This window comes from Athene cunicularia, assembly GCF_003259725.1.
Source record: "Athene cunicularia isolate RWA chromosome 1 unlocalized genomic scaffold, athCun1 chr1_part2, whole genome shotgun sequence".
NCBI lineage: Eukaryota > Metazoa > Chordata > Aves > Strigiformes > Strigidae > Athene > Athene cunicularia.
In genome coordinates this window covers 64,037,969-64,065,697 of record NW_020799092.1, presented here as the reverse complement: position 1 = coordinate 64,065,697, position 27,729 = coordinate 64,037,969, and positions in this window count along the sequence as shown.

Genomic DNA, 27,729 nt, shown 5'->3' with positions numbered 1-27,729 from the left:
TTTTTGCCATTTTTAAAAAATCTTTTTTGTGTTAGAACTTTTGCAGCAATGAACTTTCATCTCAAAAATATCACCATCTTTTATCATTCAGACTGTTGAAAAATGGCTGAACTTCTAAAATTGTCATGTACAGTAAATAATCCTGCAGGTCTACAGCTAAATTCCTACAACAGTCTTAAAAGGCACTATAAAATGGAGCATGCATTACTAGATGGGGTCAAAAGGTATATATCACCCTGCTCAGTGCAGACCCCTGCAATTTTCATTCCTTATATGAAAACGCGCCATGTAGACCCTCCCATCTGAACATAAGAGTTTGGTGCTTCAAGTCTAAAAATAGTGCTTGTAAGGTACCAATTCAAAGTGCAAAATTCTGATGGTGAATAATCACAGAATCATAGAATGCTTTGGATTGAAAGGGACTTTAAATATCATCTAGTTCCAACCCCCCCTGTGGTCCTCCTCTGGACTCCCTCCAACAGGTCTGTCTCCTTCTTTTGCTGGGGACTCCAGAGGTGGACACAGCACTGCAGGTGGGGTCTCACCAGAGAGGAGTAGAGGAGCAGAATCACCTCCCTCGACCTGCTGGCCACAATTCTCTTGATGCAGTCTAAGATACAGTTCGCTTTCTGGGCTGCAAGTGCACATTGCTGGCTCATAGTCATTATTTCATCCATCAGTACCACCAAGTCCTTTTCCTCAGGACTGCTCTCAATCTAGTCTTCGCCCAGCCTGTATCTGTGCTTGGGATTGCCTCAACTCAGGTGCAGGACCTTGCACTTGACCTTGTTGAACTTCATGAGGTTTGCACCAGCTCACCTCTCAAGTCTTTCCAGGTCCCTGTGGATGTCATCCCTTCCCCCAGCATGTCAACTGCACCACACAGATTGATGTCATCGGCAAACTTGCTGAGGGTGCACTCAATCCCACTGTCCATGTCATCAACAAAGATGTTAAACAGCGCCAGTCCCAATCCTGACCTCTGAGGAATGTCACTCATCACTGCTCTCTGCTTGGATATCAGGCCTTTGGCCACAACACTTTGAGACCATCCAGCCAATTCCTTATCCACCAAATGGCCCATTCATCAAATACATGTCTCTCCAATTTTGAGATAAGATGTTGTGTGGGACAGTGTCAAATACTTTGCACAATTCCAAGTAGATTACATCAGTTGCTCGGTCTGGTTAATGTGAAAATTGAATTGATGCAATTCAGAACAGTCATAAAAGCCTCACATAATCCTAGCTTGTCTTAGTGCTTTTGGTTTAAAGAGTTCAGCATACTAAGGATAAAAAATATTCACATCTATGAGTACAGGTTTTACCTAAGTGGTGGAAGGATGTTCCTACTGTAGGAGTTTATGATTTTATGAATTTTCATATGTTAAGACTCAGGTACATAGGGAGCAAATAGATAGTAAATGGTTCCATTGTGTTTATCAGGGTGTTACATGATTCTACCTGGCTATTGTGATTACTGCAATGTAGAATTTATTTACTAGGGGGAGAAGAGCAAGAATAAACAGTTATGAAATAGAGTTCCATTTATGTATTTTTCAAAATGAAAACTTTATTGCTCACTAAGTGGTTTTCTGTTTAGAAATTTGAGCTGAAAATACATACTATGGAAAGCAAAGCAGCATAAAAAGCTGAAACTAGTAATTGAGGTATTGTTTTGTTATTTGTTTGTTGGGTTTTCTTATAGCAGTTATTAATATTACACATTATTTTCAAAATTTTGACTTGAGTTGGTACAAAATTTTTTAAATTTTTTTTTTTTTGCGGTCTGGATATAGATTTTAACCAACATTAGAGTAGCATGCTCCATGTATTCCAGAAGGTCTCTAGAGTGTAGCATAAATTTAACAGGTATTCTGCATGACCCAGAGGTTTCTTAAAGATCAAAGGCCTTGTGTTCCCCTTTGTGATTCCATACCTCCACCTCATTTTTGTTTCTGGCACTCTACTTTTAGGACCATTATTGGAATTTCAGGTACAGACACTGTCATGTTATACTCCTGTGTATCCAAAACTGAATGCAGTTATACTGTTTCCTCAATATCTAGTGGAAAAAAGGTGTTACATAAAGGCTAGAGTTTGTTCTTTTTTTATTTTTTACTATTTTCTCATGAGCACAGACACTTACTGAACTTAAGGTGAGTGGCAATTCTCTACTGGGGAGTGCTTTGTGATAAAAGTAAAAGGTGCTGCAGTACTTAGCATTGCAAATTTAGCAAGTATGTGATGCCAGAAAGGATAGTGGGTTTTAATTTTTGTTTTGTTTGGGGGTTTCTTTTAATAATTCCAGATAGTGTATCATCTCTTGGGATTTCAAGTGGTTGGGAACAGTATTTCAGAAGCAGCTGGCATTCTTCCACATAAGGGTGCTAAGGTTAAAGTAGCATGTTCTAGGTCAATGCATTTTACCTGTGTGACTGGAAGATAGCAGCAGATGTGAATGATGCTAAAACAAGATGGTCTGGCACTTCATGCGATCAGTGATTACACAGAATTAAAAGCTTGACATATTTGATCAAAAGGAAAACACAAATTTATCAGAACAGGGATGGCCAGTAATTGATGCCACCACAAGCTTTAGCTTCAGAGGGCGAAGCTACAGCTGCTGGCAACAGAATTAACCTTCACTCTAGAGACTCTCATGATGATTTAGATTTTGTAAGAATAGCATAAATAATTCTGTTTAAAATAAAAGCCCATAGAAATCACAGTGTGGCAATGCAATTTTGCCAAGATGGAAGACTACAATGATAGAGAGACAATGGCTTTTCAGAGAGGGAACAGCAGGACAGCTCATATGTGAGTGGTTGCACTGAGTCTGCCAAAAGACATCTAATTCCATCTTTTTCCATCCAGCAAAATTTTGTAGCACAAGAGGTTTGCTAAACTGCAGAAGCATTAATTCAGATAGCCTCCTACATACTGCAGGGGAGAATCTAGCTGTGCACTGGGAAAGGCTAGAAAAAACAGATATGTAAGCTAAACTCACTGATAATAACTTCAGCATGAAAAGGCTTTATAAACACCTGAAGTTTAGCAAAAAATCAGGATTTTTATGGTGGAACACATTTTAACACCAAACTCCTCAGTGATTTCTGACTGTAGTTCTTATGCTGCCTTCCCATATTGCAAAACTCAACACTGGGGTAGACAACAGCCCAATATTTATTTAATAAGGAAAGTTTGGGCTATAGACAGACCCCTCTCCATAATAAATTCATAATAAATTTTTAAAAAACCCAACCTTAAGAAAACAAATCATTTTTCTTACTGCTTGCATACCAATTAATAAATCATTAATACAAAATAAAAAGGAAAAACTAATACAGTATTTAATTTAAACTTGAAATATTTGGATGTTCCTAAAAAAGGGCTAATAAAATGAGTCAGAATGTGACTGTCTGTAATTTCAAGGGGCAAAAAAGGAGGACTAGGAAACTGAAGATTCTTTTTACACGTGATCACGAATATCAATTTGTCTGACTCATATTTGCATCTCTTTAGATGGAGAAGAAATAAGTATATTCCCTTTTGGGATCTAGTTTAAAATACACCCATAGGGGAATTAAGTCCCAACAACAGACTGGAACATGAAAAACAAATAGTATTTTTTATCTCAAGATATAAATATATCTGTTTTTTTCTGATGTTCTAATGTAACATAAAGGTCATTGGATTTTTCATAGCAATGCAAATAACAAGAAGTCAAAGCAGTTAAAGTCTGCACTGAACAAGAGAGAAATATTGACATCTATTTTTCATTTACCTGGAATCAAAAATGATATAGATTTATGGATTTCATTAGTGAAGTGATAATTATTTGCAATATTTTCAATAAAAGAAAAAAAACCTTTTTAGAATATGTTCTAGCATTTAGGATTTTATTTGCTATTCTTATATTTGTTAAACAACTGGAAATTATCCCTAGTTGATGTTAAACATTTATACATGTTGTCATTAATTTCTTAATCTGTGACAATTTTGTTAAAAATTAGTATCCCACCATCCCAAGTAACATGAAGGTGACATTGTGTGGCAGTTTGTGTCTTCATGGTCTGCTGAAATCTGTTATAAATATCTAAAATGGAACACTTTGAGTTCTTATTGCTAGAATGTTTCCCAATCTAGACTTAATACCATATGTTTTTCCTTCAGATTTATTTCTCTGTGGAGTATCTCTGGAGCCAGAGAAATTTAAATCTACATGATTCAAGCTAACATGACCTCTCTGGAAAAGATAATACTTTTTCTGTAAATTATGCTCTAGCTAAATAGTCATTCATCAGAGGTACCTGAGCTGTTTGTATTGCAAGGCTCATAACTTGAAACTCTTGTCATCAAGATGTGTTCAGTGCTGAATTAGACACCTTGCTCTGCAAGCAGTGAGCGCAGACACTTCAATTTTTCTCATAATATCTCTAACAGTCAACAAAACTGTTGTGTGAGACAACAAGAAGTGCATGAGAGGATGATGGGGCTTGAAACTGTAAGCTAGATTTTGAAAACTCATTCTTAGTAAGCTTAATTGATAAAGAAAAGGGTTGGATTTCAGCCACTGGGGGCATGGAGGGTGGAAGGTGATAGATTCTAACTCCTGTATTACACGTTGTGAAAGAAAATTAACACATAAGTTTCTGAGGAAGAATGAATGACAGTTCTTTTTGTTTTGTATTGCATCAGTGGATATCTGGAAAAGGTACTGTGAAAGCATATCTCAGAATGGTTACTACAGAACTGAGGAGCAACTGATCTGAGTGGAAAATAAGCCCCTATATGTCAAATCCAGGCAGCCTTAGGGGAAGAGAATCCAAGAGCTTTACCAAGGGGGGGAAATGCATCAAAGGACATTAAGTCAATTGACTGACACTCTGGAGAATCTCAGTTTAATACTTAAGTGCCTAGGTATTTCAGGTATGTCTCAAATGCTGTCCTTTTGTGGACCTAAAACTTTAATGACTAATTTCACATGAAAAACTCAATAAAAAACAAACCTTGGCTTAAGCAATTCATGATCCTTGAAAATAATTTCTTAGTATATTTCATTGTACTCTAAACAGGACCTTTATTGACCAAAATAGCTGACGACTTTAATGAGGTTCTAGGAGGGACATTATGCAGGTTCTAGAAGGAATTAAGCAGTCGTGTGCCCCCTACATGTACAAAATGTGCTGATTGACATGACTGTAAATTGATTGCTGGCTTATTCAGAGACAAATCCCTCAGTCTGATACTCTTATTCTACCAAGAGTTCACTTTGCCATATTAGAGTTATTCAATTGAGTAAGAAAACTGGACTTGACCCTAAGCCTTTTGTGAATTGGGAGCTTTTCCTGAAAACTTGACATATTTTCCTGATTAATGAGAAATCATGTATTCAAGATGAACTAGATCTTTCAAAGAGAGATTCTCATATCTTTTGGCAAAGGACATATCTTCCTGTTTCAGAACAGTAATGATTATTGTCCAAGTTTGTTAATACCAGCCTTCATTCATTATTTTAATGGGTAGGATAGTCTCCTATAAAGTCTAATTAAACCTTTAATAGCCATAATTATAAGTGTATTGAAGAGTAATGAAGATGATTTTACTACTGGTAAATTGTGCCCTGGGAATTCCCTATATCAAGAATAGTCACAGTATGGGAATATTGTAATGGGATACTATAAACTTCATAGCTCTTTTGCATTGGTACACAATTGCAAAGGCTCACATTGATTATTATTCTAACAGTGTGTCTGAATGAAGCTGTCACAATCACTCTGGAGCTAGTTTATGAAATTTCTCAAGCCATGCTTTCCAAACTTAAGGCATATAGTTTAGTCTTTGCAATCAAGGAGATATCCTTGTATCCTTCAGTGTAAGAACATGAAAATAGAATGTGAAAGGAAAAAAATGTACTATAAAAGCATATTGAGAACCTCAGTTCTGATTACATATAAAACCAACCCCAGGTTAGGGTCAGGAAATACGCTAATGCCAAATGTGGACTTTGAGCAATAGTTTCTGGGTCAGTGCCAACAATGCTGTGATAACAGTTGTAAAAGCAAAACATGCGTAAAGAATAAAACAACAAGAAAGAAAAACTTGGAACAAAAAGACACCAAGACAAACTAAAGTCATAAATACCTAATCTGTTCCTTCTGGCAAAACTCCATAAATATGTCCACATTTGTCCTCTTACTTACTGACCTCTTTAGAATAAAAAAATAATATCCCATTTATCTCTCAGTAGACACAGTTCAGTAGTTAGCCTAGTTATGATAAACACCTTGTATTTAATTGTGTTTATTTACAAATGGAAAAATAACATAAATTTTCAGAGATTAGTTGTTGTTTGGTAGTGGTTGTTGATTTTTAAAATTTCCAGTGAAAATTATTTACTGTGAGTTCCTTGCCAAGAGTTAAATGAGCTAGAAAAAAGTCTGAGTTGCCACTCATTTATGACTATTCTGAATGATATCTCTCCTTTTAATAAATGCACAAATCTTCTTTGACTTTTATTTCTGTGCTTTCTGACTTTATGTCATTCATTAATTCCACTAGAAGGAGAGAAAAAGCTGATAAGAAAAGACATAAAGAAAAAATGTTATTTTTCAAAACCCTATTATAACCTTAAGGGAAAACGAGCAAAGTAAATCCAATTTTAGGCATCCTATCCAATTCTCCACTCCTACTGTTGAGTTTCTAATTGAAAAGAATTCCCCAAAGTGCTTGATATTAGAGCAGTGATATGGGTTAATTGCAGAATTTATTGGTTGGTGATATAGAAAAATTAACATGCATCACTGTGTAATTCCAATAATTTCCTATGACAATCCTATGAAATCACCACAGTTTTAATGCAGAATAATGTAAGTTTTTTCAATACCAATTAAGGATGGTATTTCACAATCCCCACTGGGAGTCACACATCCAGATTCCAATGAAAGTCTGTGTGAGTTGGCTTCAAGCCTTGCTACAGCCCCAGCAAAACACCAGATTCCCTCATATAAAGAAGACAGGGACCTCTGTTCAGCAAAATGCTGAGTTGTTAAGTCATCTCTGTACTGGGTTTGGGATAAAAATACAGCATAGGGACAGAGCTTTGAAATGTGATTCAGCACTACCCTAATTAATCTCTTGGCTTTTCTTCAAGTTTGGAAGACCAGAAGGGCTGGGGGTCCTCTTATGGAAGTATCTGGGAAGCCCTGCAATATGCTCAACTTAGTAGTTATGTTGCTGTTTTCAGTGACACTGTTATAGGACATAATAAGCATGTTCCTTTCAGCCTTTCACCTTGAATGTTATACACTAAATAAAATGTTTTATTTTCTTAATTATTTGTATTTTGAAGGAAAACAAACAAACAAACAAACAAACAAAAAACAAAACAAAAAAACACCATAACTGAGATATAGGACATAATTTTGTTTTCTAGTCAAATGTGAGAAGAAAATCATCCCTGACTGAACTGAGAAACCAAAATAAAGGTTAGATAAATAACTGCTTGGTTCTATTTGGTAGCCTTTCCTTGTTCAAGAATTGTTTTTCCTTCTCCTCTATATTCTGTACTTTTGTTTTACACATCTAAAATTGACACTGCTTACACAGTATCAAATTTTGTGATCATGGGATTCTGAAATAATTTGCTGAAGTTTTTTGAGAGCAGGGACATTTTCTTTTAATTTTCAGCTGGTATCTATTTAGATTTAGTATTTAATACAAGTCTTGATATACTCTATATGCATAAATGATAACATCTAGTACTGGAATCAAATACAGTAATTCATCACAAGTTTTATCACTGGTACCAATTTTCTCTTTTATCTACTACACATTTGCCTTGAACTTCCAACTTATGAGTTGTTAGTTTCCTATCTACCCTGCTCATTAAAGTCTATATAAGAAAAATTACACATAACTTGCAGGTTGACTTTTCACTTTGTCTAGTTTCTTTTCTTGTCCTACAATTTTGCCCTAGTTCTTACGTCATACCTGGCATGCGATACAAGAGAAGTGGCACATGTGAAAGCTGGTAAAACAAGAAAGGTCTAAAATGGAGACAATTCCCACTCCTGGTAACTAGACACTGCACTCCACCAGCAAGAAACACACTGATATTATGAATGATACATGTCTGGTTAAGGTGAGAACATCTGCAAATGCATCTGCTCAGGAAGGCTGGGAGATGTTACCATAGTTTGCACCCAGGAGGGGTTGGTTACGATTGCTAGCAGCAATATCACCAATCCATTTCAGAGACCTTGCACTTATTTAGCATCATCAGCAGGAAAAAGGGATCTTGGAGATGACCTAGTACTGACAAGAGCTATTACTTTCGTGTATAGCAAGATGGGACACTTGCTTTCTCTTGAAGCTAAGTGCTGTCATTCAGGGAAAAAAAAAAAAAAAGCAACTCGCGAATACAAACATGATATCCTGGTTTCAGCTGAGACAGAGTTAATTTTCTTCCTAGTAGCTGATACCGTGCTGTGTTTTAGGTTTAGTGTGAGAGTAGTGCTGATAACATACTGATGTCTTAGTTCTTGCTAAATAGTTCTTATCCTAAGTTAAAGATTTTTCAGTTTCCCATGCTCTTCCAGCAAGCAGGTGAACAAGAAGCTGAAAGAGAGCATGGTCAGGACAGCTGACCCGAACTAACCAAAGGGATATTCCATATTATGGAGCATCATGCTCAGTTTATAAACCAGGGAGAGCTGGCCAGGAGGGACGGATCGTCACTCAGGCATCGGTGGTGAACAATTAAACTGTGCATCACTTGTCTTTTCTGAGTTTTACTTTTGTTATATTCTTCTTCATTACAATTATTATTATTCTATGTTTATTTTATTTTATTTTATTTTATTTTATTTTATTTTATTTTATTTTATTTTATTTTTTTAATTTTTCTTATGACAATCTGTGATTTTTCCTTTGTTTCCAATTCTTCTCCCCATCTCACTGGGCGGGAGGAGGAGTGGGTGAGCAGCTGTGTGGTGCCTAGTTGCTGGCTGGGATTAAACCACAACACAAGTCAGATGTACATTAAGCAAAATGAAAGAAAATAGCCAACATAAAATACACTGCAGTATTTGTCCCACTGTTTCCAACATGAAGACAGTAAATCTCAAAACAGAAAATATACTTTGTATTTGTGGTTTTAGTCATCCCAGCTAATTGCAACTGTATTTAAGAAGCTTACTGGTTTCCCTGATAAATATTTATTTTGGAGATGTACACAAAAGATGTAAATTTCAACACAATGTGAAGGCTAGATCAATCATATTCTTCTATATGGCCTTTTGATATACTGTAGAGACTCAACTGATTTAATTAAGATAGATCAACTCACTAAAGACAATTAAATGAGTAAATTCAGGCTAAAAATTTACTACAGCACACAGTTTTAACTCATATGTGTATATGTGTCACTCTAATGCACCAATCTTACCAATTTTCTCTTACTATTTTCATAAACTGTACGTTTAATCATATATATGTGTATATATCTGTATATAATACAAAGTATAATAGAGAATCATAAAATCATAGAATAGTTTGGTTTGGAAGGGACTTTAAAGCTCATCTAGTCCAAGTCCCCTTGCCATGGACAGGGACCTGATGTTCCACTAGATGAGGTTGCTCACAGTTCCATCTAGCCTGACCTTAACTGTTTCTGGGGATGGGGGCATCTGCCACCTCTCTGGGCAACATGTTCCAGTGTCTCACCACCCTCACAGTAAATAATTTCTTCCTTATATCTAATCTAAACCTACCCTCTTTTAGTTTAAAACCATTACCCCTTGTCCTATCACAACAGGCTATGCTAAAAATTTTGTCCCCATCATTCTTTATAGGCCTACTTTAAGTACTGAAAGGCTGCAGTAAGATCTCCCTGAGACTGTTTTTTTTTTTTTTTTTTTTTCCCCCACGCTGAACAACCCCAGCTGTCTCAGCCATTCTTCATAGGTGAAGTGTTCCATCCCTTATCATTTTTGTGGCCTTCCTATGGACCCATTCCAACAGGTCTATGTCTTTCCTGTGCTGAGGAGAGCTGGATGCAGTACATCTCAAGAGAGCAGAGTAGAGGGGGAGAATCACCTCCCTTGACCTGCTAGCCACACTTTTTTTTTGATGCAGCCCATGATACAGTTGGCTTTCTGGGCTGTGAGAGCACATTTCTGGTTTATGTCCATCTTTTCATCCACTGATACTCCCAAGTCCTTCTCCACAGGACTTCTCTCAATCCCTTCATCTCTCAGCCTGTATTGATACCGGTGATTGCCCTAACCCATGCACATGACCTTGCACTTGGCTTTGTTGAACCTCATGAGTTTCACATGGGCCCACTTCTTGAGCTTGTCTGGATGTCATCCCATCCCTCAACCATGTCAACCACACCACTCAGCTTGGTGTCATCTACAAACTTGCTGAGGGGTGCACTCAATACCACTGTCTGTCATTGATGAAGCCATTAAACAGTAGGGGTCCCAGTACAGACCCCTAAAGGACACCACTCATCACTGACCTCCCTCTGGACATTTAGCTGTTGACTGCTGCCCTCTGGATGTGACTGTTCATCCATTTCCTCATCCACCAAACCATCCACTGATCAAATCCGTATCTCTCCAATTTAGAGAGAAGGATGTTGTGGGGGACTGTGTCAAAGGCCTTATAGAAGTCCAGATCAATGACATCCGTAGTTCTTCCTTTGTCCCTAAGGTAGTCACTCCATCATAGAAGGCCATTAGGCTGGTCAGGCAGAACCTGCCCTTGCTGAAGCCATGCTGTCTGTCTCGAATCACCTCCCTGTCCTCCATGTGCCTTAGCATAGCTTCTAGGAGGATCTGTTCCATGATCTTCCCAGGCACAGAGGTGAGGCTGACAGGTCAGTAGTTCCCAGGGTCCTCCTTTCTATTCTTTTTAAAAATGGGTGCAATGTTTCCCTTTTTCCAGTCATCAAGGACTTAACCTGACTTCCATTTTCAAATACCATGGAGAATGGTTTGGCAACTACATCAACCAATTTCCTCAGGACTCTGGGAAAAGTATTATATTAAATATACAAATTTCATTAGAATTATGTTCTGTTAACTAAACTTAGAAGAAAATGTGGAAATATGTTTCTATAAAAATAACTTTGTTAATAAAGTTACTGGTGTCCTGAGGGTTATGTACTCTGGTAAAAGTCTTTACAATTAACATCTTCCTTCCCTTTTCATTGTAAGCATCTATTTTTCTTCATCTCTTCATCTCTTTCCCAAATTATTTGAAACTTCCTGACCTCTGCTTGTCTGCTTGTCTGTCTATTCATATTCATGAGTGTTTCCTGCATATCCTTATTCATATTCATATTTCATATAAGGCCATAAATAGAATCATTAGGTATTTGGAAAGGAGAAAAAGCAATAAAAGCATAAAATCTTAGTAAAGGTAACAGTGTGGCTTCTTTACTGTCAGGTATGGAAAGGAATTTGTATCTGGAGTCCAGTGGCAGTCCTGCAAAAATTCCTTTTGACACCTTGAAGAGAGCTGTACAGTTCAGTCCCTCCAGGAACATTGTAACTTGCTGCTTATTTCATGGCTGTCTTGCCCTGCCGCTTAGAGTGGGATTGAAAAAAAAGGGATACAGTGAGGTTCTCTCTCATCATTGTGTCTATAAGAGACAGTCCTTTTCCTTTTCCTTTTCCTTTTCCTTTTCCTTTTCCTTTTCCTTTCCCTTTCCCTTTCCCTTTTCTTCCTCACTTCTTTTTCTTGCTTTTCTTTTTTCTTTTTCTCATTATAGTTTCTTTTCTCCCAGCAGAGGAACTGTTGGTGCACTGAATCTTCATTGTGGAATGTTTTTTTGAGCAGTAGGTAAAACTTTCAATATTTTATGTTAACATGATAATGTGTCATGTTATGATAACAAAAATTCCTCTGCAAGAAATACAAAATCCTTATATTTCATAGTGATTTTTACAGTGAAACAGAATACTGTTGATCTATTTGCCCTGTTTCTTTCTTCTCTTCCTTTCTTTGAGAATTATACCATAATTTCTAGATGACATTCATAAGGATATGTAAAATGAAATTGACTTTAAAATGGAAACAAAGCCAGTAATAATATATAAGAAAGAGACCAACAGTTAATTAAGCAATCCAAATAATCTAGATGTAAGGGAGCAAGATCAAAACATGCCTGCTGTTAAGTCTGTGGGGTTTTTATTCTAAATTAATAATTTATCTGAGAAGCAATGGAGTATTCTAGGATTGGCAAAATGTGTGCATTACATGAAAATTGTATTAATCTGTATAAATTTATAGTCCATAGTGTAGAAGCTATGTACAGCACAGGTTGGAAACTGGAGTCCCTGTTCAAAGATGCTGAAGTGAAATGGAGCCACAAAACAAACTGAGGGAATCCTGCTTTGGTATAATCCAAACCTCAAAGTTATGATCATCTTCCCGCAGAAAAGGAAATTGAATGTTGACACATAGATAGTGGTAATATAAACAAATAATCTAATTGCAAAGTTGGCTATTTGAGGTGGAAGTAGCTAACCTTCTTTACCGGAAATTTCATTTCAGAAATCTTTTCATTTAGGTGCCAAAATTGTCCCTTTATACTGTAATATTACCAAATTTATCTTTTTAAAGGCAAAACATTCTCTTATGTTGAAAAAATCCTGGTTCATTTTTTTCTTGTGTTCAGAAATGTGATAGCATTGTAGTTATGAAGAGATTCTTTAATTGTAAAAATATTGTTTATCCTGGGTGATAGTCATAAGACATTACTATTTATGCTGAATAATATAAATCATATTTCTTAGTAGAACAAGTGTTTGTCTTGAGTACTGTGAGTCGACAGTAATTCCATAGAAAAAGATCTCCTAGCATCCAGTATATGTTAAAAATACATAGAAATGTAGTTTAATACAATTAAGTCATCATCCAGCAGATAAATGGAATGTATCTGATTTACACATACATTTGTTCTTGTCCCATGTGTGTATTTCACCCATCTATAGGTAAGCATTAGCAGTTAAGATTTCTTCTGATATACTCTAGATTTAACCAGACACCAAACATGTTCAGAAATAATTTTGAAAAATGTACAAGTAATCCTTCAAATAATTTAGGAGAATCTAGTGTTGGTGTTCTCTTAGTGAGAGAACAAAATTAATGTATCGCTTTTATCAGCACAAATTCTTAAATTAGATTTATGAAATTTGACCATTTCATACTACCTTGAATGCTTCAGTAGGTTTTATGTAGTATAGGTCTGCCTCACACATATTAAAAAAAATAGAAAACCTTAACTATTCTTTGATCAGGTATGGACTAGTGTTCATTTTGCTTATGTGTGAAGAGAGTTGGGCTTCGCATTCAAGGAACGTTTAAGCTAACAAATATTAAGTAGAAATAAATTTTCCACTTTTTATTATTCAAAGAGGAGTTGGAATATATTTACTGCATTTGAAATCGGGCATTTGTTCTGCTCTTGTCAGAAGTGTGATTGGTGCTATAGAACGCCTCAGAAATGCCTACTTTAATCAAGACAACACAATTTAGAACATTCCTGATAGTTGCAACTATATAACAAGGGAAAACTTATTTTCATACAACCCAAGGAAAATGAATGCAGCTCTCTAAAGGCCTCTTGCTTTTTGACACTGAAATATGTGCAAATAATTTGTGACTGTTCCTTAAACTAGACACCTGATCAATATTTTAAGTTACCAATTCTGTATTTAAGATAAAATTATTTATTTTATGCCCTGAGGGGCCTCATATTTCCTCATATTAGGCTGTAATAATTGCAAATTATGTGTGGGTCTGAATATGTCAATATTTTCAACGTTTGAATTCACGTTAATGACAATGAGATGAAAACAAAAATTAAGATTACCACAATGAAATATCAGAGTTAAACAGCTAAAACCTTTTTCTCATACAACGAAGAGCAGGAAAAAGAAAGAAAGGAGAAATAAGCCAACAAGCTAGATATACTACAATGAATTACTGAAATATAAGAGCTTCAGATTTCCAACCTATGCAAGTAGATTAAATACGCCTGAGAACAATTCTGAGCACTGAGGCCAACTGGCACAGAATGACATGTGTCTATGCTGATAAACTCTCTTAAGCTCCAGAACAAGTTGACAACATGCAGACTGCTTGTTAAGGATAGTTCCTGGGATGTTCTGGCTCTTAAATCCTGCCTGGGGATTATTTGGAAAACTGCTAGCTGGCACAAGTAAGAAATATTTAATATTGATGACTGAGGTCCAATACCAAGGAATGTTCACTGGCCTCATTCATTTCCTAGTAGCATAGTAACAGACTACTGTTAAGAAATGTTAAAAGATAATGATAAAACCCAAGCTTGTCATCAGGCTTACATTTGCCAATAAAGGGTCTTCATCTAGACTGGAAAGAGTTTCAGGTCCATTGCGGAGGTTTGAAAATGACAAGGATGGTACAGGTTGTGCAGGTGCAGAGAGAGGGCAGCATTGCACTCAGCCAGTGGTGAACAAACCATGATTTGGAAAACATACCTATGAGCTGTTCTCAGGTTGTTTATAACTTGCTCATAGGCTGAAAAACATTGACTATTTTGGTAGAAGTGTATTTTTGGCTAAATGAACTAAATTAAAAATCTTTAATTAGTGTCGAGTTTAAATCAACTGTGTAGTTAAGTACCTTTTTAACAATGATTGTAACACAAAGATTTTAAAAAATAAGTGGTTGCAGGAACTTTCCATGTGGTGTGGCATACTTAAAAATTCAAGCATGGACAAAAATATTATGATACTCTGACATCCGGGTTATGTAGCTATATCTTTTTGATGATAGGCTGAACGACTGAAATAATCAGTGCTTCTTGTGATTTCTGTGTGAGAGAGTGATTTATATTCCCTTGGAAATAAAAGCAGAGAACGGGACAAGAAAATCTGTCACTTTGCAGTCTTTATTGCCTTTTTGCCCTATCTCACATGTCAAAGAAGATAGTTCACCACAAGATCACATACTTGTCATAGGTGAGACTGGTAAAGAGTGGTAAGGGCTATGTAAGGAAGCTAGAATGACTTTAATGCCTACAGAGAGACAAGAAGGAATGCAAGTGAAAGAGATAAACCAGTGTGGAACTGCAGCACAGGTACACACTATTAGGACTAATGGGAAGGGAATTGCTCCCACCAAATAACTCTGGGACCAACTAGAAAACTCTCATTTTGGGCATAACTCATTCCAGCAAAATGAGTATGGAATATTAGAAGGCAGGTTTTAAAACACACTTGATAAGATTTTTCAAAGCAGAGCAGCAGATATAATAATGAAATATTTCCCCCTAGAGCTGATAGGATTCATACAGCAACATCCTCAACTCGGTTTCCAGATATCCCAGTACTCATTTAGATCTTTTAGAATTCTGTAAATGTCAGTGTTGTCAACATTAGGAATGTCAATATTTAGAATTAAGTCCTGAGAAAATGGATTTCTTCCTTAGTCCTTGTAAAGAAATAAATAAAAAAGATAAATGTGGCTAGTGGTTATTGTTTGTGAGTGCCAGCAATTGGCAAACATAGAGGCTGTTACAAGGGGAACCTTCTGTTCTAGGCTGATTTCTACAGGGGAGTGTCCAAGGTTTCCATATCCCTGAGCAGGGGCCTTACAGGTCACAGTGAAACCTTGGCGAGAGCTTTGAGGTAGGTCTTCCTGCATTTTTTCCTTAAAATAGGATTTTTAAGAATAGAAGGGGGATTTTATTCTCTAAAGGTATGTTTAATTATTATAAGAGCACAAACAATAAAGACAACTCAGTCTGCAGGGTAAAATGTAATGGACTGGAAGAAGTTTGTAAACAACATCATGGCCACTGTGTTATTGCAGAAAAAACAGTTCCCACTAGTTTTATCCTTCTGGGCTTCAGCAATCCAGACATTTGTCTACCTTAATGTTTGTCTAATATTAAATTATTTTCAGGATGTCTGGCAAACTACAGCTACTTCATTCCCCAAAATCGCAGCAGTGTTTGAGAAGTAGGCTCTGGTGTGCAACGCTTGGGATTGCAAAACACATGCAGCATGTTCCACATAATCCCCAGTAGATCCCTACTAAAAATGTCTTCTTTTTCTTAACATTACATATCAGACCTGACTGTCCTCTTCCTGCTTTCAGAAGTTTCTAAAACTCCTGTGTACCTTTACCCCACTGTGTGACTGGCCCTGTCCCAAATGATGTTTTATCCCCTTTCCTTGCCTCTCTCTGGCTTTCTTAGTCCCTTCCAATGTTAGAACAACCTGCCTTGACTCCAGAGGCTCCCAGCCAGGACAAGGTAAACAGACAGCCTTTATACCCTTGCTGCACAGCATAGGTTTTTAAAGGAGCATCACACACAGTAGTACATGGTGAACAAACAAAAGATATATATATATATTTCAGTTTAGGGGTAATTCACTCCAAATATTGGGTGCTATCCTCAGCTTTAGCTCAGTCAGTGTTCTCTTTCATATTTGTATAGCTGCTTACTTATAATTATTTGAAATATAATTTTCAGAGTATAAGAAATTATGTTCAGGGACTGAAAGTCTGCTTCGTGCCTCTTCAGAGGGCACTGTCATTAACCATTTAATTGGTTAATGGAGTCAATCGGTAAACCAATTGATAGATATACTATGTAAGTACTGGATAATTTAGTATATTAGTGAGTTTTATTTATTGTTTGATCAGACTTTACTGAACAACAGATTATGAACAACAGATTATTGTTTAGAGCTGCACAATGACATAAATTCTTTCAGAAATTACATGTCTGACTGAAATGTACTGATAACATATTGTGCTGTTAACTAGTATTTAGGAATGATTTGTGCCTAAAAGTACTCAGAAAATGGCTACATAAGGACAGTCTTATCCTGACATCAAAGACTCATTTGGTCAAATCAAAAACCTGGGATCACAGTGTGACCTGTGGAATGGATTCCAGGTATGTAAGTGCTTCTGTCAGCACCCTGACACTTTAAGCAGGATTTAAAAAATTGTGGAGTGGGTCTGAGTGCACCCTCAGCAAGTTCACCAATGACAACAAGCTGTATGGTGCAGTCAACATGCTGGAGGGATGTGCCATCCAGAGGGACCTGGACAGGCTTGAGAATTGGGACCATGCAAACCTTGTGAAGTTCAACAAGGCCAAGCACAAGGTCCTATACATGGGTCGAGGCAATCCCAAACACAAATACAGGCTGGGCAATGAGTGGATTGAGAGCAGCCCCAAGGAGAAAGACTTGGGAATATTAGTGGATGGAAAAAAATAATATGAGCCAGAAATGTGCTCTCACAGCCCAGAAAGCCAACCATATCCTGGGCTGCATCAAGTGAAGTGTAGCTAGCAAGTCGAGGGAGGGGATTCTCCCACTCTGATCCACTCTCGTGAGACCCCCACCTGGAATACTGTTTCCAGCTCTGGGGTCTCCAGTATAAGAAGGACATGGACCTGTTGGAATGAGTCAAGAGTAGGACCACAAGGATGATCAGAGGCTGGAGCACCTTTCCTGTGAGGACAGGCTGAGAGAGTTGGGTTTGTTCAGTCTAGAGAAGAGAAGGCTCTGGGGAGATCTTATAGTAGCCTTCCAGTACTTGAAGGGGGCTACAGGAAAGATGGGGAGGGACTCTGTCAGGGAGTGTAGTGATAATAGGAGGGATAATGTCATTCAACTGAAAGAAGGTAGATTTAATTTAGATGTAAGGAAGAAATTCTTTACTGTGAGGGTTGTGAGATGCTGGAACATGTTGTCCAGAGAATTTGCGTCTGCCCCCTCCTTGGAAATGTTGTAGGCCAGGCTGGATGGAGCTTTTGAGCAACCTGCTCTAGTGGAAGGTGTCCCTGCCCATGGCAGGAATGTTGGAATTGGATTACCTTCAGGATCCGTTCCAGTCCAAACCATTCTATGATTCTATGATTTTATGATCCTATGATTTTAAGCCCATTTATTTAATTTCCATAAAGCTTTTGCAAAACATAACAAGTGTTTTAGTAATCATTGTATTGCTATTCATAATTTTATCTTGATGTTTGCATAGTGTTAAATCATTTTTTAGAGAATCTGGCAAACTGCAATTATTTCAGGCAAGACTAATATTGAAATAGAATACACTGTTTCCAGTTTTGCATTGGCCCATACAACAGAAACGATATTAAAAAATAATCAGGGTCCTGCTCCCCTGGCTTGGAATCTTATCAGTTTCTTAAGATTATTTTCGTGTGCTGAACATCAGTTATATTATTCTTAACTTGAAACAGGGCACTGAAGAAGTGCCAGAACTTCAAGGGTTTCCATCTAACTTGCAAGAAAGAGCTCCTGAAGCCCCCTACTCTATGTGATGGTGAGGGAACAGTGAGAACATTCTGTGAAATCCAGAAGAGTAACTAATTTTTTATTTTTTTTTTTTCCCAAAGAACACCATTGAAGCAAGTACAAAAGGTCATGTGTTTAGGTGTAACACTGGGAAAATATGAAGAAATACAAAACATTTTGAATAATATTCAGTGTGTCACCTTAATTTTTAATAATTTGTTAACAGTGAAGTAGATATATTTATTTTCAGGTCAGTATAATGCAGTTTAGTTCAATGCAGTCAAAAAAGCAGTACTTAACACAAGACTAATTTACAGAAGAACATAGTGTGTAGAAGATATTTTGAATTACAAATATAACTAACTTGTGAACGTGTACCACCATGGTACAGTGTCTGAGTCTGCAGACAAGATACTTACAAATAATAGAAAACAAAACTCCAGAAGCAAAAATATTTTCATCCTACTTTTAATATTACTGCCAAGCTGTATCAAGATTATTTTTTTTTTAAAAAATTAATATAGTCTTTCTGTTACCCTGTATTACCATTGCAGTAATAGAAAACCGCAAAAAATGAGGACTCCATTATGCCGGGAAGTGTGAAAGCACTGAACAAAAATATGATCCCTTAGGCAAACTGTTTACAATCTAGGCAAAAGTTGGAGCCAAGAGGAATATTCCCCAATATATCTGTAAATCCCTGAAGAAATGATGAGTTTATAATGATCAACAGTTGTATCAATAGACAATGGCAAGAACAGATTGTCAGAGACCTGCTGTTAAATTTTCCATGGGAATCATGGGAAATAACTACAAAGATGGAACTAAAGAAGATTTAAATGAGGCATTTTTGCAGAAGAATCATCTGAAGCCTGAGAAGCAGTACAGATGCTCAGAGATGCGTTTTGAAAAACAAACCAATGGGTAAAGACAGCTGGACTCATGATACTGTTGGAGATGCAAGTTGTTCTTTTACCAGATCGTAGGAAATATTATAGTAGTCTACAATGCTTTGAATGCAGAGAAAATAAATGAAAAAACAAAGGACATATAAGCAAAACATGGGAGGAAATAAAAAATTAAAGCCTTAAAAAATCTTTAAAGAGATTAAACAGTACCTTTGTACAGGGAAAAAAAAATAAAATAAAATTGCACCCAAATACATATCTGTAATGCAGAAAATAAAAGAAAAAGAAATCCATTACTAATAGGCCATTAGATGATACCTGATAATTAAAAATTTATTAAGAAGATCTATTAAGAATTTTTTTGGACAAAATATTTCTTTCAGATGTTTTTTTGACAGTGACCTTCATTTTGAAATGTTCCTGCTTTCCAGGAAAGACTACTATTGAAATAAATTAGAGTATTTAATTAATAACTATCATATATTCTACTTTTAAAGAAATAAATAAAATGAATAAGCTTTCCCACTGGAAAAATCTTCAATTATAGAAACGTTTATTGCAATATACATAAAACCCTTCCTCTTTATCTATGGATAAAATATTTTGGAGAGATATTGGAGAGATGGATGCTACTATAATTACTGCACATTATGTAAAACAAACCCATTTACTTAAGATAATGATAGCATGATAAGACTCTCTGATGCTGAAATAATGGAACTCAATTGGTATAACATATATTTTAATTAAGTTGAGGTTAAAAGCTTGGGAGGTGTCTTTGAATAACTGACAATATTTGAGACTTAAGAGGCCAGAGCAACCTTCCTACATATACTGAGAAAGAAATTTCCACTATCATTTAATCTAATAACTTGAAAAGATCAAAGACCTCTCCTTCTGTTTTCTGTTCCACCTATTTATCTCATTAAATGTCATTAGATTAATCAACAGCTCTTTTAGAGTTCCAGTTCTTGTGTTCAGGAAAAAAAAAAAAAAAAGAAAAAAAAAAAAAGATAAAAGATAATAAAGACAGGGAGAAAAGCAAATAACTACTTTTAAAGAGCAGTCCAGTCATCTCTGTTTAAAAAATAGGAAAAAAAAATAGCAATAATAAGCTATTCCCAGCACAGTACCATCACTGAAGATTGCTGATAGATAAAAAATAAATCAAAAAAGGTCATACAGTTGTTCTGCTCCATTTTTGTTACCTAGTAGACTACTGTCAGTGAGGGTCTCTGACAAGGCTGGCAGCCTGAGCTACAGTGGATGAAATCTTTCTTGCTCCAAAACTTCCATTACACAAAGGGAAGTTCATTTTGCCTGCTTTTGTGTAAAGAGGTTTTCAAAAGAGAAAATAAAAAGTTCAAAAATAATAAAAGTTAATAATTTGCCAAAGTGCATCTTTATTTGAAAAATAATTATCACAGAATCGTAGTATGTTTTGGGTTGGAAGGGACCTTAAAGAATATCTAGTTCCAATCCCTCTGCCATGTTCAAGGACATCTTCCACTAGACCAGGTTGCCCCATCCAACTTGGCCTTGAACACTTCCAAGAAGTGGGCATCCACAGCTTCTCTGGGCAACCTGTGCCAGTGACTCACCACCCTCACTTCACATACTGGCTCAATGACAAATATAATCCAGCCTCCAATGAAATTAATACATCCCTCTCTTACAAGAAGGGAAACACCATACATTTTTGCAGAAAAATAAGTGTACATTTAAAGTTGTCCTATCTCACAAGACTGTTTGGCTTGCATGCATTGTGGAGGTCTTTTACTTTCCTCGGAAAGGTCTTACTGTGGCAGTGGCTGGAAACAGACATGCAGGAGAGCCAGGTGTAGTGTGGCAAACTTTGTATGTCTGTTCTGCTGCCATTACAAAGAGCAGTATTCAAACACACTCAGATGCAAGTGTCTAGAAGTTCAGTCTGGATTTATGATCATACATTTCCCATTTTAAGAAGCACCTCTTTCTTCCAGGAGAGTTCAGTGAGAGACATTTCCATGTATGATTCTGATGAGAGTTAGGATGCCATCTTCTGTTTTTCTCTGTAGGAGTTTCCTGAACTCAGATTTTTAGAGGAGATACGGTAACATACTCTGGACTCTACTCAGAGCAATTATTGTAAGGAGTCAAACTGTTGAAGAAAGAGAGAAAATCCACCTAGGTCTCTTCCATTTGTACAAGAATTAGAAATTGTGGAAATGTGGCGTGTGTTAATAATTCTCTCTATAATACAACCTAATACGTCTAAAACTATCCTGGGGATTACCTCCTTAGCAATTATTAATTTTAAAAAACCATAACGAATTATTGTAATATTTACTTTAGTTTTGTTTTAGTCTGTCCAATATTTGTAAACACAATAAATAAAAAAGCTTCTATGAAGTGTCACTTCATGAGAAACAATGTGGATAAAGCAAATGAAAGTCAGTTTTGTGGAGATTTTCTGACAAAGGTCCTGGAGAAATTAATGACCTTTTTGTGATCCAAGACACAATTGTAAACTCGTTGAACACCTGAATTGTCCTGAATCTGCTTAATAAGGGAATGTTTCTAGATATTAAAAACATTTCTAAAGCTTTCCTCTGCTTTTAACTAAAAGGTATGTATTTTTTAAATTGTGATATTTAAGTAAATAAAGCCTAATGCATTACCATCTCATAGAAATTATATATGTAGGAAATCTATACATTTATAATCTTAAAAATTTTATAAGACTGAAAAGCAGTACTAATACTTTTTTCCCTCTCTATTTTTACAGGTTTTGTTTTGGTAGACAAACAGATTAGAAAGAGGGTAAGAACATCCACAGACTGTAGTTTTATGCATACTATTCCTCATTCCATCTATGTGTTAGTCACAATCTAGGCATTAATCAAAATGATAGAAAACAGTGCAAATGAGATGGCATAATAATATAGCCTCAAATTAACACATTTACTTTAACATTTGCTCGCACAGAAAACCTTTTCAACTGTCAGATGATCCATTACATTGTTTAATGAGTTCTAAGGTACCTCCAAACTGCATATATTACTAGACTATAGCACTTGTAGACATCTTAAAAGTCAATGTGCTTTCTGATTCAGGTCGGTAGTTCTTTGGACAACTACAGTCGTTTAGCAGACCCTTGTGGTGGCAACATTTTTGTTCAGGACCCTGGGTGACTCTTATGTTAATCCCCACTGACATGACCACAGGGCTGGTAGGGTGAGTCATTAACAGCTCTGGTGTCTTCCACGGGGACAATTAGCAGTTCCCTCATGACTGAGCAGATATTCTATTTACTTACTTCAGAGCAAAACACCACAGATCACAGTGTATGCCCGTGAAAATGGAAATTGGTCCTGTGAAATCCAAGGCAGGAATTCAAGAGAGGAAAGTCTTGGAGTGCACAGCTGGTGAAGTCTGGCCCCTCCAATGGTATGACTCAGCCAGGAATCTCAGCTGTTTGGAAGAGATAGTAGAACCTCCGGGCTCTTGGGGCTGTGATACTGGTTCACAGATTGAAGGATTAGGAATATTGGATTGTTAGAAAAGACTGGTTTTCTTAAATCGATGCCAAAGAGATTGTTTCCACTCAAGCGCTCAGGAACTATGACTTTTGATCCTGCATACCCAAATTAGAGGAACTTTCATATCTTTACTGTAAATTTTTCATTAAAATATCTGTCTAGAAATCTATCTAGCTATCAAATTTACATATGCTTCCTTTCACACCAGGGGTGGGTGTGACTCTAGGTTATGATCTTCTTAAAATAATCTGTTGAACATTTGATTATTTTGAGGGGCAGAGATTATGTGGCTTTTAAACACATTATCTGATTTGAGCATAAAATACCAAACCTTTGAAATAGGATACTCATGAAACCAGTGCAATATATAGAAGAATAAAAATTTAAAAGATAAAAATTAAGTGCAGATATACAAAACGAGTTATATAGCAAAGTTTATACTGCACCAAGCAAGCACAAACCTATTACCCAAGGCAATAGAAAGCTGATTGATGATATCATGATGACAAATGAATTCTCATTTTGAATTCTGCCTGCTAAGTAATTAGTAATGTCATCAATATCATTACTAGCTCTTCATTCAACTTCATCAGCAAGCTGTTCTTGCTGCTCATTTTTCATTTTTTCATTTCTGTACTTCAGTCAGAGGATGGATCCACACTGGGGACTGTGTCTAGCAACTACCCAAGGGATCAACAGAAAACTCAGTTGTCAGACACAAGCGGTCTATTGAATAGCTCAACTACATTTTAAGAGCAATCACATCATGTTATTTCAAAGTGGTCACTAACCTAAAAATTATTGTCTAAAACTTTTTTTTTTTTTTTTCTGAAATATATTTAGAAACTGATATAATACGAAATGGAAATAAAATTAGTGACAAATAATTACTGATTATAACTGGGGAAGTGACTGCAGGACAAAAGCTTATTAAAAATGCATTCTCATCTTATTTTCTCATGATTCTGTGATGGAAAACAGCATTGCCAGGGAAGGTGAACAAAATATTGCCAACACAAATTTTCCCCCAGCTTTCAGTGACATTAAAATAAACCCACCAAAACTTATCATTAAAAAAATATATTAATCCTAATGAATGATGATTGAAATATTTTAAACGCTCACAACTGCATCTGTGACACCAAGCTATAATCTGATCATTGTTCCACTTAAGAAAAGGTCATAATATTGCCAGTATTTGTCCTTTGCTATTTTCTCTGCAACCAGCTTTTTATTTTAGCACAATCTGATTAAGTTATAGACACTCTTCAGTAGGTGGTTTGTTTTTTTTTTGTTGTGTTTTTTTTGTTTGTTTGTTTGTTTTAAGTAACTTAACCATTGTATTTATTTCATTACATTAGAATTTTTCTGAGTTTATTTAGTTTCACAGGAAATGTTGTCTAACTTCTTATTGTTTTAAAGTTGAATTTTAGGAGCAATAAAACAAAACTTGCCAGAAACATTTTAAATTTAAAAAAATATATTTTAGTATATCTACTAGTTTTTGCTCAACATAAGTGGATTTAAGTCCCCATGCAACCCTGCTTCCTACCTCGCAGGCCTTTATGACTGTCCGAAGTACACTCAGACACCAGACACCTAGGTTTAGGCAACTGAATTGAGCCCTCAGTGTTTTCCCACATTATGAGTTTTTATGATTAACTAATAAAAAAAAAAAAAAAAAAAAAAAGAGGAAAAGAAAAAAAAAATCCATTAGGTCCATGGCAATGTGTTTATCTCCCTTAACTGTTTTAACTGCCTTTTTAATGCCTCTTAATCCATCAGTACCTTGAACTCTTTTTCAGACTTTTATCATCTGATATACCAAGGCAGGGAAAAAAAAAGAAGAAAAATGCTTCTTACTTTTTTTGCTCCTATAGCTATTGGATTATTGAAATCCACTGCATTTTATTTAATATCCTTAATTGTTTTTTATAAATGCTCTTAATTGCTATCTTCAGTAGGATCAGATTTGTTACTTCTGCTAAACATTTTGGGGACTGAAATACCTCACAGAAATTTACCATTTGGTCTCACTAGTTTATTCCTTGCCTGTTGGTAAGAATAGAGGATATTCTGACATGTAGGGTTTTGATAGTTTGTTTTTTATAGTATCCCTCTCTTTTTTTGACACTTTAATTTGATATGCACTTTAAAAAGCAAATGTAACAACCGTCTGAATAAAATCCCAGTCAGAGGAAAGTGAAATGTGATGATTATGGTCATAATTAATGATTTTAACTATCATAAACAACAAATATGTTTTATTGCCAGACAACTGTATATAATTTTGTGTTTGGCTTGTCTTAATTTTTTTTTTTTTCTATCAGTCCTCAAGTTCTGTAACCTAAGAAATGAACAAAGTAACAGTAAATTATGGAAATATGCAACAATAGTAATCTTTTTTTAAAGCCTCTTTGCACCCATAAATCATCATCTTGTTAAAGGAATGATATCAACAGGAAACATTAATGAAACCTAAATTAAACTTAAATTTCAATCTGTTTTGCTGCAGTTAGTGAATAACATGAGAAACTGATCTAATCTAATATTTAAAGACTCATCAAAAATATTTTTCAGTAGCAGCATTAGTCTTCACTGTTGCTTATAAAAGTTTTTATGTAACACACTGAATCCTAAGAGTTTTGGTAGGATCTTCTTGCAAAATTATTTTTATAGATACATTCAGACTATTGTATTCTTGTGATAATGGTTCTTCCTTGATATTGTTTATTTTCTCTATTCCAAGTTTGTCTATTCATTATGCAGCGATTCATATTTGGAGTCTTGGGTTTTTCGTTTTGGATGACCCTTTTATCAGTTCTGAATTGCATAATTTTCAAGGAGTGAACACTCTTTTCCCGAAGTTTTTTGAATATGAGGAATGTACTTTATAGTGGGCGATTTAATCCAGCTGTTACTGCTTGTCAGTTCTCCATTGACTTATTTCCTCAGGGAATGTTTTCAGCTGCTTTTTTCAATTCATGCATATGTAGATATGTAACAGAAATTATAAGTGCTTATCAAAGTTATCTTTTTATGTTCTAGTACAGAAAGGCTCCAGAACTCAGGAGATTTTATCTTTGATATTTTTTTTTTTTTTATTATTTAGTTTATTTTCCAAGCTGCTGTTAGGTTTTAGAAATGCACAAGAGTATTGGGAAGATCTTTTCTAGAAAATGTATATACTTTTATTCTTTTTAGATACAATATCCTTTTATATGAGTTTTTAGCCCAGAACTGGTCTTTGAGCTCATGTTCCACTGCATAGGTCCAGTCTTCATCAGGCTTCTTGTAACAAAAGTTTCTGTCAGCTGATATCTCTGAATTTTACAGTTCCAGGGGAACTGTTATGACCATCCTGGACATCAAGGGTAGTACTATGTTCTTCAGGCCAGGGAAAGCATTAGGAAAAAAATATCTTTTTCTTCTCTTACATTTATAGTATAAAAGTTTTAAAATATTTGAACATGATTTGCTTATGTATATTGTTTTCCTCACACACAGAATTTCATTTTACATTTCAAATAGTCTTTTATTCTTCTATTTACATATATACATAATTACATATGATCATGACATCAGCTATTATATCTTTGTTATACTACTTGTTATGACCTATTTATAGTGGAATCTAGATATGTAACAAGATCAAAGATCATCTAGTCCTGGCTTTCAATAGCGTATGATAGGAAACAGATGCCGTTGAAAAAAAAAAAAAAAAAAAAAGCAGCATTCTGAACAGGTAAGATACTACATGGCCCATGAATGAGAAAGGAGAAAATCTGCAGAGTGGTATAGTGGGAATTAAACCTAGATCTGTGTCCTTCAGTGTTATCTTTCAACTGTGGTTGCCATCAGCATGATAAAGTAATGGCAAATATGTAAATTAAATAAGGAAGCAGGTGTGTATCCAAAGATGAATCTGGTAACTTTTAAGTATTTGTGAAATATTTTGGAGATTCCAGATGAAGAATTGAAAATACCATCTCTGTTTCCAATTGTAAACCTTACAAGGAGGAAACCACATCTGAATATGAGATCTAGAAAAATATACCTCAAACCAGAGTGAGCTTGTGATAAAATAAAACAAATACTAAGTGCCTACAGTAATTATTTTTAAACACAAAGTATAAAAATAGAAAAAAAAAAACTGTAGAAATTTGCAAACATTAAATCTAGAAATCCATAATAATTTTAATTAAGCCACTAACTTTCTTGAAGGAAGCATCTGGCTGGGCAGTTGATATGCAAACTTTCATACCAGGAGTTAACTGAGACTTTTTTACTGGTGACTAATGAAAGGCATGAGAAGATAGAAACAGTCATATCACAAAAGTAAATTCTGCATGTGAGTGTGAAAGCTAATAGAAACAAGACATATTCAGCTCTTTTCAAACTTTCTTGTTATTCATTTAAGAGAATCAAGGAGATTGACACTACAGGCCCCATGGCTGCTTCCAGTGCCACTGCAAATCATTAACCAACAAACTCAGTGGTTAGGAATCTGGGAAAGAGAGGCAGTCTGATAAAGACTGTGATTAGTCACACATCTTCGTTTAGACAGATTGACAAGCAACAATACAAATTTTATAGCAAATAAGCTTGGCAGATAAAACCTGCTCCTTGTTTTTAGAATTGGCATCCCGCAATTCCATTCTTGTTTAAAGTGTCTGCTTATTCTAAGATTAACTATTATTTCAAAGGTCAAGCGAGAGAGCTTTCCAATGTTTTTTTCCTCCTGACAAGACACTAATGCTAGCTTGATTAAAATCCACTGCCATAGCTTGAAAGGGATAAATTTTAAACACTTCCAAACGGAAATCATATCTTTCTGGAAATTTCCAAACTGTAATGGTCTAACCTAACTGAAAGGCCCAATATTTCCCTATTGTCTTGAGGTAGGAAATGCTTATAAATTATAAGGAAATTTACAGAAGGATAACTTGGGGGCTGTCTC